This window comes from Protopterus annectens, chromosome 2.part1 (assembly GCF_019279795.1).
Source record: "Protopterus annectens isolate FY-2018-M chromosome 2.part1, PAN1.0, whole genome shotgun sequence".
Lineage (NCBI taxonomy): Eukaryota > Metazoa > Chordata > Ceratodontiformes > Protopteridae > Protopterus > Protopterus annectens.
In genome coordinates this window covers 861,974,656-861,987,340 of record NC_056729.1, presented here as the reverse complement: position 1 = coordinate 861,987,340, position 12,685 = coordinate 861,974,656, and the positions used below count along the sequence as shown (strand labels likewise).

Sequence of the window (12,685 nt, the reverse complement as noted above, 5' to 3'; positions counted from 1 at the left end):
TGCACATAAATCTAAAGGAAATGCTGGCAGTAAAATTGGCAATCCAGACATTCAGACCATTCCTCCGAGAAGGTCAATTGATGATAAGGACAGACAACACCACAGTTATGTGGTACATCAACAAACAGGGAGGCACACATTCGTACCCTCTATGCCGGATGGCACTGGAACTATGGAATGTGGCTCTGAGCTACAACATTCAGTTACAAGCTATTTTTGTACCGGGAAAAGAAAACATTCTAGCAGACATATTAAGCAGGACTACCATGGATGCCCACAAATGGATGCTGCATCCGGACATCTTCAAAGCCATTACAAGAAAATGGGGACTCCCAGAAATAGACTTATTTGCATCCCCACACAATCACCAGCTAAAGAAATTCTGCACAAGGATGTACCACCCACTTGCTTGGAAGGTGGACTCCCTATCTTTCAGTTGGAAAAACCTGACAGCATATGCATTCCCACCACTTCCTTTGATGCACAAGGTGCTATTGAAGATCAAAGAGGACCGTCCAAGGATCATTCTGATAGCTCCAGACTGGCCAAGGCAACATTGGTACCCATTACTAAGGAGCATGTCTCGGGAACTAATATGGTCACTACCCCTGGTTCCATTGCTGTTAACACAGAACAACTACAACATCCTGCATCCAAACCTGAAAACTCTGCAGCTGGCTGCCTGGAACATCACATAAGATCAGTTAACCCAAATTTATCCCAAAGGGTTAAAGACATTATCCTTGAGGCTCGTAGACCCTCAACAAGAAAAAAATATGCAGCGAAATGGAAAAGATATCTCATTTGGAGTACTGCAAAGGGAGAAGATGTGTCACTGGTAAACATAGCCAGCATCTTGGAATACTTGGCAGAGCTCTTCCACACAGGCCTGTCCTATTCTTCCATCAAGATACACGCATCAGCTATTTCAGCAGAATACAGATTGGATCCTCCTGTCTTCTCACACCCTCTGCTCAGGCAGTTTCTGAGAGGAATTAAAAATGTAAAACCTCCAAGGAAACCACCATTGCCAGCATGGGACTTGAACTTTGTGCTAGAGAAATTGACACTTCCTCCTTTCGAACCAGCAGCAACAGCAGAATTACAATACTTATCATGGAAGACTGCTTTCCTGCTGGCAACCACTTCTGCAAGAAGGGTATCTGAACTACAGGCATTAATGGCAGTGCAACCCTTCCTGATCTTCCATCAAGATAGAGTGTCCATGAGAACAAATCCTACATTCATGCCTAAGGTGGTATCCAGAGTGTCTTTAAATCAGGCTATCCACCTGCCTACATTCTTCCCCAACCCACAGAACAGGGGAGAAAGACTGTTGCATACCTGGGATGTACATAGACAGTTACGCTACTACCTGGACAGAACCAAGGGCAATAGAAAAACTGACCAGCTTCTGGTAGCATATGCAGCAGGAAGGGAAGGAAAAGCAATTTCAAAACAGACAATCTCCAAGTGGATAGGAAATTGCATTAGATTTTGTTACTCCTACCATGGAAAGAAAACTCCAGGGAACATCAGGCCTCACTCTACAAGGGCTACAGCCACTACCACAGCTTTCTTACGAGGAGTGGCTACCAAGGACATTATAGAGGCTGCTACTTGGACCTCTGTGAATACATTTGCCAAGCATTATAATTTACCTTTATACTCTAGATCCCGAGCAGGTTTTGCCACTGCTGTTTTGCAAGGGATCCTAACTACACCATAATCTCTTTTTCCCTCCTCCCCTAGTTTGGCTATGGTATTCTACCCATTTGTAAGGACTGCAAATGCATCCTTGAAGGACATAGTACAGTTTTGTACCTACCATAAATGTAGATGTCCGATAGGAATGCATCTGCAGTCAGGATTACCCACCCACCTTCCCCTCTGTGGTACTCCTAGGGTATTTGCCCATCTTATAGCTAGCTGGGGGGGGATCTATTATGGTGTATTTGTTTGTATATATGTACATACATGCTTATTTTTTGTGTTTGCTCTCTACTATTTGGAATCATTGGCATTTATCCAAATTTAGCCTTCCAAGAGGGCACCTGGCATCTGGGGCAAGAAACACTGAGGAAAATGGCGTCGGCTGATGCCTTTATACCCGGATAACTGCAGCTATGACGTCGGGTGAAGTGCGACACCAGCCGAGGCCAGACCCAGAAAGACTTTGGAATCCGGCCGACTGAAGGGCTGCCTGACGACAGGACAACCCATTTGTAAGGACTGCAGATGCATTCCTATCGGACATCTACATTTATGGTAGGTACAAAACTGTACTTTTAGACTACTAGCATTTAGCAGCATGACCTTTAATTTGCTTTTTGTTGAGATTTTTATGTTGGTAGTAGCGACCTTATGACATTCCCTAAAAAAAGCACTATGGGGGAGGCAAGGGCCTTTGCCAGAAGCCTGAAGGCCAACTGAGATGGATACAGGACATCTCTAGCAAAGCAGAGTCTCTAGCAAAGCAGAGTAGTCTGTCGATCATATGTTCCCAGGCTGTCAAGCAGTGGATCCCCCTAGGATGACACCAAAACGTAAGCCAGTTGTTAATGTCAGTCATTTTCTGTTTGTATTGAGGCATCATTCTTGTTGACAGTAGAATGCTGCTTAAGCCTAGGGACATGCCTGCACAGGGCATATATTCAGCAAGCTAAGTCATGTCTGTCTTCCTATAGTCCAGGGAGGTATGTCTGAAGTCGTTCACACCGACATGGACTAGGACAGAGTCATAACAGTATGTGTTTTGAAGAGACTTGAGTGCATGTGTGATATGGTGGATTCTGGCACCTAGCAAACGAGTAACTGTGACTTTCTCCGTATCCAGCCTGGTGAGAGGCTCATCTGTGGGTCTCACACTGGAGTTTCCTATGGTAAGTCCTTAGTGGTTGTGCGACACTGGTGTGTGGACTATGCATGGTTTGTGGTGTGGAGGTTGGAGGTTTGTGGAGTTCTCATGGATTTTTGCCTCTGAGGTGTCCTTTGTTTGGGTTTTTTTGTTGAGAACCTCCACAAATGTAGGTGTGTGTTGTGTAGTTGTGGCTGATGTTTCCTCACTCCATACACTGCAGGAAACCTGTGTTACTACACAATTTGTTCTGGTGTGTACATTCTCCATTTGTCTGGCCAGTAGTTCCTCTTCCCCTTATATGTGTGCCTGTCCTTCTGTAGTCCAGTCACAGTCTTTGCCGACAGTTGCTGCTGTTATGTTATGTATTTGTATTTCTGGTGTGAGTGGGGTAGAAGTTGTAACATCACACACAGGGTTATGGATTTCACATCTCTGAGTGGTACCTGTTTAGCAGGTTGTCCATCATTGCATCCCCCACATCTGCTGTGGTCCTCAGACGGTTTGTGTTGCAATGTTATTATAAGGCTACATGTTGGCCCTAGCTGTCAAACCGTCACAGCCTGACATCTGGACAGGCCCATATATGACAGTCAGACACAGGCCCACTCATGGGGACAAGGTGTTAATATTGTTCTGCCAAACATAGACAGTTGGGAGATCAGTTTGTTTGTTATTAGCTTGCAGTTTCTTGTGAGTATGATGTCTGCTTCTACACTGTCTGCCATTGATGTTTTCACATCAACCTTTATTGTTTTGCTAATAGTTTGGCAGGTAAATGCAATGCTATGACAAGCAGAACAGATATACAAGGCACACTTGTGGTCCTTCTGTGACACCCTGTCATTCCAAGGGTATGGATGGTGCCCAGTGACTTCCCAGTACTGATAAAGTAAGGTGGCAGCCATTTATAACCTGGCAGTACACTGACGTTCAAGAATGCTATCCTACTAGGCAATATGTGGGTTACTCCACGCTGTGTACTGTCCATATGTGTGGTCCCCTGTCCCTGGATTGTCCAGCTTTCCTGCAGTAACTGATACTGGCTTCTGGACAGTGTGTACTACTCCTACCATAGGTGTAGCTGACATGCAAAGTACTTGGCATAGAAAGTCTTGAAACATGGACCCTGTCAACCACAGTACTGTACTTAGACCACTAAGCCACAAGAGTCAAGAGTAAGTGGTTCCTACTTCCTGACAGTATTAAACACCCATATACATAGCACATTGACCCCTGCATATTGTGGACATGCAAAAGTTATCAAGTTGATTGGGACAGCCTTGGGAATGTGTGCTCTGCTGCTATTACCCTACAAACATAAATGCTACTGCATTTCTATGGGAACACGGGTGTGCTTGGGGGAGGGGGCATACCTCTCAACTTTACACATTTGCACGGACTGTCCAGATGTTTGCTTTACATTTTGGTTCCATTTAGCATAGTATTGTGCTTGTCTTGGAGGATACTGGCATATCACTAGAGACCGAAGGTTAGAAAGTAATGACAGACATTTGAGTTTCAGACTTCTTACCCTACAGAGACTTAATGCAACTGCAAGACCTGCTGTGGTATCACTGTGTAAGTTTGTAAGAGGAATATTTCATCATTGTCCCTATTTGTGGGCCTTTGCCACCCATTTCTTTATGGCTTTGCACAACTGACTTGCTGCAAGAGGCTGAGAGGTGTGTATGGGACTCCAACATTGACATCCATGCATGTGATCTATGACCCCACAGTTTTAGTCCCCCACATATACTGCAGTGAGGTTTTGTCACCTAGGAGACTGCTGCATATTCTGGGGAAGCCAGTATTTGGAGGACACTTCCTGTTGTCCCACATAGCTGTCAGTTGTCTGCTGCTATCCCAGTAGGCCAGCCCATTCTCCTTGCATACATGCAGTGATACCATAGATATGCTACCACAATGTACTACTCCATTCATTTGTTGTTAAGAAGAATGACTTACCTTGTGCCTGCAGCAGTTGTGAGGACAGTGACTCTGTTGAATGCACACAGTACACAGCTTATACATGGTAAGGTACAGGTAGTGTGATGTGTGTGGAATCCGTTTTACTGTGTGTGCGAGTCAGAGAGAGGCGTTAGTCTCTGGGTCCCTAGGGTGTCAGTGTATGTGCTGTGCGTTGCCTCTTTGCCAAGGCCAGGGCGTACCGGGCACATCTACGTCTTGCCTACACGGACAGGCTCAGGGGTTTTGTCCTCCGAGTCCCAGTGTGCCTCTGGGGACCTTGGCAATGGTGGGGGGCTGTGTCCCCCTTCCCTGTGATGTTCCTGCCGCAGCTGTTTCCACACGATCATATTGTGTGGCATGGCATATACTATGAACATGTGTGTACATGTGGCTGGAGAGTACTGCAGGGCTCCACCAGACATGTCAAGGCAGCGGAACTATGACTTGAGCAGCCCAAACTCATGTTCTACGAGGTTCCTAGTTTGTGCATGTTCCTCATTATGGCATTCTTCAGTGGGTGTGTGTGTATTTCTGATAGGTGTCATCATCCATGGTTCCAGTGTGTAGCCAGCATCCACTACTAGATGGCCGTACAGGATGTTCCCCCTGGCAAATGCCTGGTACAGCTGTGATGCATGCCAGATGTGGGAGTCGTGATAACTGCCAGGGCTGCCACCACACAAATTTATGATAATGCCCTGGGCATTGCACACTACCTGGCAGTTGATGGAGTGATACCCCTTGCGGTTGATGTAGACTCTACTCTCTTCACCGGTTGGTGTTTTGATGTGGACATGAGTGCAGTCTGTTGCACTCAGTACCCCTTGCTAGTGTGCTACACTGTGGAAGAGATGCATATTGCTGGTCCTCTCCTCAGGGGTGCTGAAGAAATAAATGTGCTCACTGGCATGTTTTAGCATGACATCTAGGAACTGGTGGAGTACCCTGGATGCTGATTCCTGTGAGACCCCCATGATGTCCCCAGTAGGTCTTTGGAAAGTACCTGTAGCTAGTATTCTTAAAGCTTACACATACCTTTCCACTGGGATGGGTTCCCTTCTGTTGGCTGTGGGTCTCAGGTGAGGGAGCTTCAGAGCTCGGTGAGTCGCTGTAGTATGTCCCTGTCCACCCTGTAGCGCTCTAATATCTCCGGCTCATGTAGCCCCTAAAAGGTTACCCTGGGTCTGAACACTCTTCTCCTCCTCAGTCTAGGCTGGTCATCAGCGTCATCCTCATCAGCACCCTCAGTCTGTAGCATGTAGAGATGTAGCAAAGTAGCAGCAGCCCCTATCATGTTATCAGTTGAAATTCCCAAGTGTGTACTCCAGTGAGTCAGAGTATGTGGGAAAAATCAGATTGAAGGGTGTTTGCATACTTTATATTGGTGTTCTGCAGATGCAACTTGTGTGATTGGCTGACTATGATACATTCCACCTGCCAGCTGCATTACTGAGGGGTTTGAATGGGCCAGTGTGAGTGCCAGAGGAATTATTAGTCTTTTATAGCTGATTGCCTTTTATAAAGGCATTTCCTTTTATTTTTTTTCTATTGCCTGTACGTTTTAGCCCCGCTGTGCACCGTGCTAACCCGCTGTTCGAGTGTAAACACTTCTAAGCAGATCTGACCCTCCCCTGTACACGAGCATGCTTAGCTTTCCTTCAACCAGCTAAGCAGCCTCAGACACACACCCTTGCTTAGATGTGCTTAGCTGAGCTGAAATAGAAGCCACTGAGCTCCAATGTGCTTACGCAAAGCATGACACACCCCGTTTTCATGTCAGCTGCCTACACTACCATGTTATAGCCCTTACACGGTTAGGCAACTGTGGACACAGTGGCCCATTTTGCTATTCAATAAACTTAGCTAATTTACATACACCCAGTTGTGTATACCCTAGTTACTCCACTACACCAGAGTGTCTATGTCCTTAGCAACCAGTGTTACCTGGCATTGTTATGAGTCTGCATACTTGCTAGTATAATGTTAAATTTCATTTTCCCTTTCATATTGTCTTTTTACTATTTTAATTTTATTTTCTGCAAGATTGCATGTGTGTGCGCCTCTGCGCTCCGCTTAAACATCTCATATGTGCTAAAAAAATTTTAATTTTCACATTTTGCAACAGTTTTACATGCCAGTGGCCATAGTTTTGGCCATTGGAATGCATAATGCACCTAATACAAGCTTTACTTTTAGTTGTCAAGGCCCTGTTTTTTTTTTTTGCAGTCTGGTACATGGTTACTAACTGCATACATTTCTCCAGACACGGCTCCTATACGGATGCCTGTCTGCTTCCTGTATCAGTACATCACCTCATTTGCATGGTTTCACCAGCAAATGAGGTGATTTCCATCCCGCAATCCCGTCCTTGTCAGTATAGTGCTGGGAGGCTCGTGCATGCCCCCAGTCTTGGATCGCTCCACCTTCAATCTCTGTGTTCGAGCTGTGGCACTATGCTTACACAGAGATTAGCTCCGTGTAAGCGTTATTGAATTACGCCCATGTTTTTTTCATACATTCATTTGAATGGATCTCTTTTCCAAACTGTATACTGTCTTTGGCAGTAATACTTACCCATTTGTGTAAAGAATGAATGTACTAAGTTGTCAATCAGTTAGGAAAATAGTGACTTTTCTGTATAACAGGTAGAGATGCCGCATAAGAATAAACTTTATTTGTTCAGTGAGATGACTTTTGCATCTGCTTATCTAACAGAGCTTTCTGAAGTGGTGAGTAGGAAGTGCAGCCCAGAATGTCTCAATGCTGGTAGAGTCATCTCATCCTTCGAGTATCGGGAATCAACACACATTTTTGCAGAAGAAGCTGTCATGGGTTTTAAGGCCATCCTTCTTACATAGTGTGGCCATTGTGAATTGTAAAGGACGTTCTTTCATTACCTGAATGTTGCTGCTCTAAGTCTGGGTAAGCCAGCCAGACCACGGCGTAGTAGCTTTGTCTAGCCTGTGCTTTTTTTAACCACGGGACGCTAGACGCCGGTCGGAGTTTGCTGAGCAGTTTTTTTTGATTTTTTTTATATTATGCCGTGCCGATCCCGGACTACACAACACAAAAAAAAAAAAAAAAGACAAGAACCATCCGGGCACGGTCCGGTCGGTTTTAACCACGTTAAGTTAAACGCAAACGCCGGTTCGTCGGTTTGCCGAGCAAGTGGTCCTTTGCTTCAGCTTTCTCCCGGTTTCTACCGAGGCCTCTCTTCTCTTCTCAGAAATTTTATGGAATGTTGCTGGGCTAAGTCTGGGTAGGTCACTTATGATGAGGTCATTAATATAGTTTTATCCTTATACTATGCCTTTTGTACACTTGACTGCAGTCCAGGTAGGCTCAGATCTTGTCTTGATTTTGTGGAACCACTCATTGTGTAGATTGCTCTGTCCTCCCTAAGAGAGAGAAGGTAATTCTGTCAATATTAAAAGAGGACTTATGGACTCTCTTTATAATAAAAATATGTGGACTCAAATCCGGAGAAGTATAGCCCATCTCTAACCTTTATAAGTAAGGGACTTAGAAGATGGATTATGCACAGATCTGTTCCTGTTTTACATCACCCTCCTTGATCAGGAATAGTCTAGTTTTAAATCTAGATGTTGTACTCAGCCAGGAAAAGGGGATATGGATATTTAATAAAGCTCCTGTCAATAGTTGCTGTTTTCTTTTCTTCTGTGAGGTTACTTGGAGTTTAACATTGCACTCAGGCAGACTTTGTTAAGGTTCATATGGGATAATTAGGCTAATAGCATCAGGCAGCCTTTTTAAGCCTAGCCATGTTTTTCCCGTATGTAAATGACTGAAAATATTATCACGGGGCAGTTGGGTTTTGGTGGCTAAACATTTACAAGATGCCTCTGTCCAGTAGGGACATAGGTGCCAGTCCAGGTGTAGGTTTCTGATTCCACAGCCATTGATCCAGATTGTATTTGAATAGGGTCAGGTTAAAATCATCTTCACATGGATGGGGAAGCTTGTTCCAGACAATGGTAGTCTCTGTGACACATACCTGTCCCTCCAATGTGTTCTGTTTATGTTGCAAATGAGGTTTAGGTCCTTCCATTGTGTATTTCTTATGGTGCTAGACTTGTGAATGGGCAGCAAGTCCATCGGTACTGGATCAGATAATGCCATATACGCCAATGTTATTGTGTTGTTAATGAGTATATTTTGGCTAGACAGTAAAGGATGTATTCAGTTTTGCTCTTCCTTTGCTGGTGTCAAAGCATCTTATTTTAACTTAAAGTTTCTATCATCCAGAACGTAACTACCAGGTGTAAGTTACAGTGGTTCATGCACTGGTAATGTTGCTACTGGATTATTTGCAATGCCTTTTATCTTATGTTGTTGGAGAGGCATCTGTGTAACTCCAGAGGGTATAGAACTCAGCAGTGAGTTTGTTGATAGGGACCTACCACTCACACCTGCAACATTTGTACTTGCTACCTGGCGCTATCAACTCAGTTTATAAGCTGTTCGTCTTACCTTTCAGGTCCTGCGCAACATGAGTCATGCCTACATAAGAGAGCTGTTGGTCACCTATATCCTGCTGCAGCCCTCAGCTCATCAGTTGATGAGATGATGGCTGTTTTGAAACGTGGTTGGGTACTATTTGCTTACCTGTTTTCATCTTTGGTGTCAGCTACTTTCCCTGGCCGAAGTGTGCAGGACTGAGTTTTCCTTCAGGAGGTCACTGAAGTTCCATGTTTAAAGATACATTTTCTCTTGGTATTTTATTTCTTTTTCTCTATACATATATCTATGTCTATATATGTGTGTATATATATATATATATATATATATATATATATATATTCATAGGTAGGTATTGGGCTATTGGCCCAAGGCCCTAAGTAAGCCTAGCCAACAAGTTTCCCTGTTTTATGTCACCCAAGAAAGTTATTTTCCTGTGCCCCTGTCGAGCAGAGCCACAAAAGTGATCCACGGGGTGTATTTCCTATTTCCCATCCACTCATCAAGACTTTTTCTTGAAGAGTGCTAATGAGGAACTTTGCTTAACATAGATAGGTAGCTTGTTCCAGAGTATGGGAAGTCTCTGGGACAGGAATCTATCCCTCCAGCATGTCCTGTTTATTGTGGTGACAAGGTTTATGTCCCTAAAAGTGTGTAGCTTGGAGGGATTGGGATTTTTTTAGGTGTAGCATGTCCAACAGCTCTAAGTCTGACATAGCTTTGTATGTTAGCCAGAGATCACCTCGGAGTAGGCGATATACTATGGAGTAAAGATGGAGTTTTTTGAGGCGGTCAGTGTAGGGCATCTAATTGAGGCCAGTAATCCTCTCTGTGAGATACTTCTGTGGCTTTTCCAGCTGCTGCAGATGTCTTGTGAGGTACATTCCAAAAGGGGCATTGTACTCTATAATTGGTCTAATGAGTGTCGAGTAGAGGGGAACAATGACCTCTTTTTTCCTCGATGAGAACCCTTTTGTGATGAGGTGTGCCACGTAGAAGGATTTCCTGACTACTGTGGTGATGTGATTATCAAAGGAGAGACTACTGTCACTTGAGTCCCAAGGTCTCTTGTCATACATTCAGCATTAGGTAGATTGCCGCCTATGTGGTAGTTCTTAGGTATAGAGTTTTTACCAAAGGGGATGACAATGCACTTTTTGGCACCCAGCTTGAGGCCATGGCTCTGACACCAGGCATCTGTCTCAGTGAGACCCTTCTGTAAGATGTCCACATCATTTGGGGACTCGACAATGGCTCCTAGTTTGCAGTCATCTGCGAACTTCATTAGCCTGTACTTCAGAGAAGTAGATACCAAACAGGAGAGGTCCCAGGACGGAACCCTGTGGTACTCCACTTGTCACTGGTTTGAAGTTAGTTTTGGAGTCTGCAACTTTTACAGTGTGGGTTCTGTCAGTGAGCCAGTTGGCAACTCATCTTGTCACTTAGAGATTTATACCTAGTTTAGTGAGTTTAGCTATAATTCCAGAATGGGGATGGTGTCAAAAGCCTTGGCGAGGTCAAGATAGGCTGTGTGAACCACCTTACCCTCGTCTACGGCTTTGGTGACTGCCTCAAAGAAGTCGATCGAGTTCAGGAGGCATGATCTGCCTTTCACTAACCCGAACTGGGTGGGGTCCAGAGTTTGGAGGTTACCAATGTCTTTGTTTATGAGTTCCATGATGATACGTTCCATGGCCTTACAGACTAGGCTCGTCAGGCTAATAGGGCTATAGTTCCCGGGATCAGTGGTGGTTCCCTCTTTGTGGAGTGGGATAGTGGGATAACTGTTGCTGTGAGCCATTCAGTGGGCACAAAGCCTGACGTGAGGCTATGATTGAACATGGTGCTTAGGTGGGGAGCTGAAGTTTGTGTAAAAATGTAGCCTGGGAGTTGTGTGGTCCCATGGATGCTGTGTTTTTGGCTTTAGAGAGTGCAGCTTTTACCTATATATATCTATACATATGTATAAATGTATATACATAGAGAGAGATATGGTTGCACTCAGTCAAGTGCAGCTTAGGTCAACCTCTATTTTGTGGGCATAACAGATGGTTAACAGATGTGTGAGATACACAGACCTTGGGATTGGGGAATATGCCCCTTCCCTTGAGATTCTGTTATCTAGGTGTTAATGTAATTAACAGGGAATGTGGGGGTTCAGGGGAGCTTTCCCCTGCAGAAAATACTGTTTTAGAGTTTGCATGCTTTAAGGTTATGCTTTGAGTATGTGTGATGAGTTATTGATGTTACAGATGTCAGTTTTTACATATCAACATGTGCGATAAGACAGTTGAGAGTTTCTGTTTGTTTAACTAACATACACACATGCGCGCACACAGACAATATGGGTCTTCTCCTTAAGAACAAAAGCCCACGTAACCAAATCAGTAAATCTAGATGACTTCACTGAAACCACAAAACAAACATTCGGATTACTGAGTAAAATCTCTGAGTAAGTAAGCATGTGTGCAGCACCACAAAAAAATAAAAATAAAAGCAAATTAAACCCACCCATGTGGGGGGCTTCACCCCCCACACTCCTGTATGTGGGGGCTGCACCCCCACACTCCCCTAATTAAATATACCGACTCTGAGATTGCACTGTAACGGGGAAAGGGGCAAAATTTACCATGGTGGCCAAGTAGTTCCTTTCCCAGGTTAACTTTCTGGTCATCTGAGTGTTCGTTTTGTGGTTTTGATGAAGTCATTTCAAAATTCACTGATTCGGGTTAGTGGGTTTTCATTCATTAGAAGTAAACACATACTTCACTTCCTTTACATGTCATCTAATGATAAGATACCTTTTTTGTTGAATGTTGTTTCTCTTTTTGTGTACAGTATTTAGAAGATAAGCATTTAAATACCCTAAGTAAATAAGTAAATACAAAAAAAATGCTTGTGGTAAAAGTGGCACTGTGGAAGAGCAGTTAGCATTGCTGTCTCATAGTGTTTAATTTTTCAGTTGGATCTCAGCTGTGGTGCCTTTTATGTGGAATGAGCGCATCTTGCTTGTGTCTGTATCAGATTTCATCAGGTGCCCTGCTTTCCTTTCACATTCCAAAGACATATCAGATGTGTAATGACAATCACCTAAATTTCCCAGGTGTGTGTTTTGCATTCTGAGATGATTTGTTGTCCCATCAAGTATAACTTTCTGTACCTTGTACTCAGTGAGTACCAGGATAGGTTTTGGCACTGTTTTAACCTAGTCTGGCTTAAATGGGTGGTTTGGGAATTAACATACGAGTTGCATGAGAATAAAGCGGCACAGTTTGAAGACAAAGGGTAGACAGGGTTCAGTGGAGTTATGAAGACATGTTTATTCTTATGAAGGATGCTGAATGAAGATTTTGTAGGGTTGAAATTAGATTTCATAAT

General features: G+C 44.0%; 1 protein-coding gene across 1 annotated transcript in view; it reads left to right on the top strand.

Annotated features, from left to right (window-relative positions):
• Nucleotides 1-12,685, top strand: part of LOC122794258 (cytochrome P450 4V2) — a 1,013,082-nt gene that overhangs the window by 353,733 nt on the left and 646,664 nt on the right. The gene's annotated exons all lie outside the window — the stretch shown is intronic.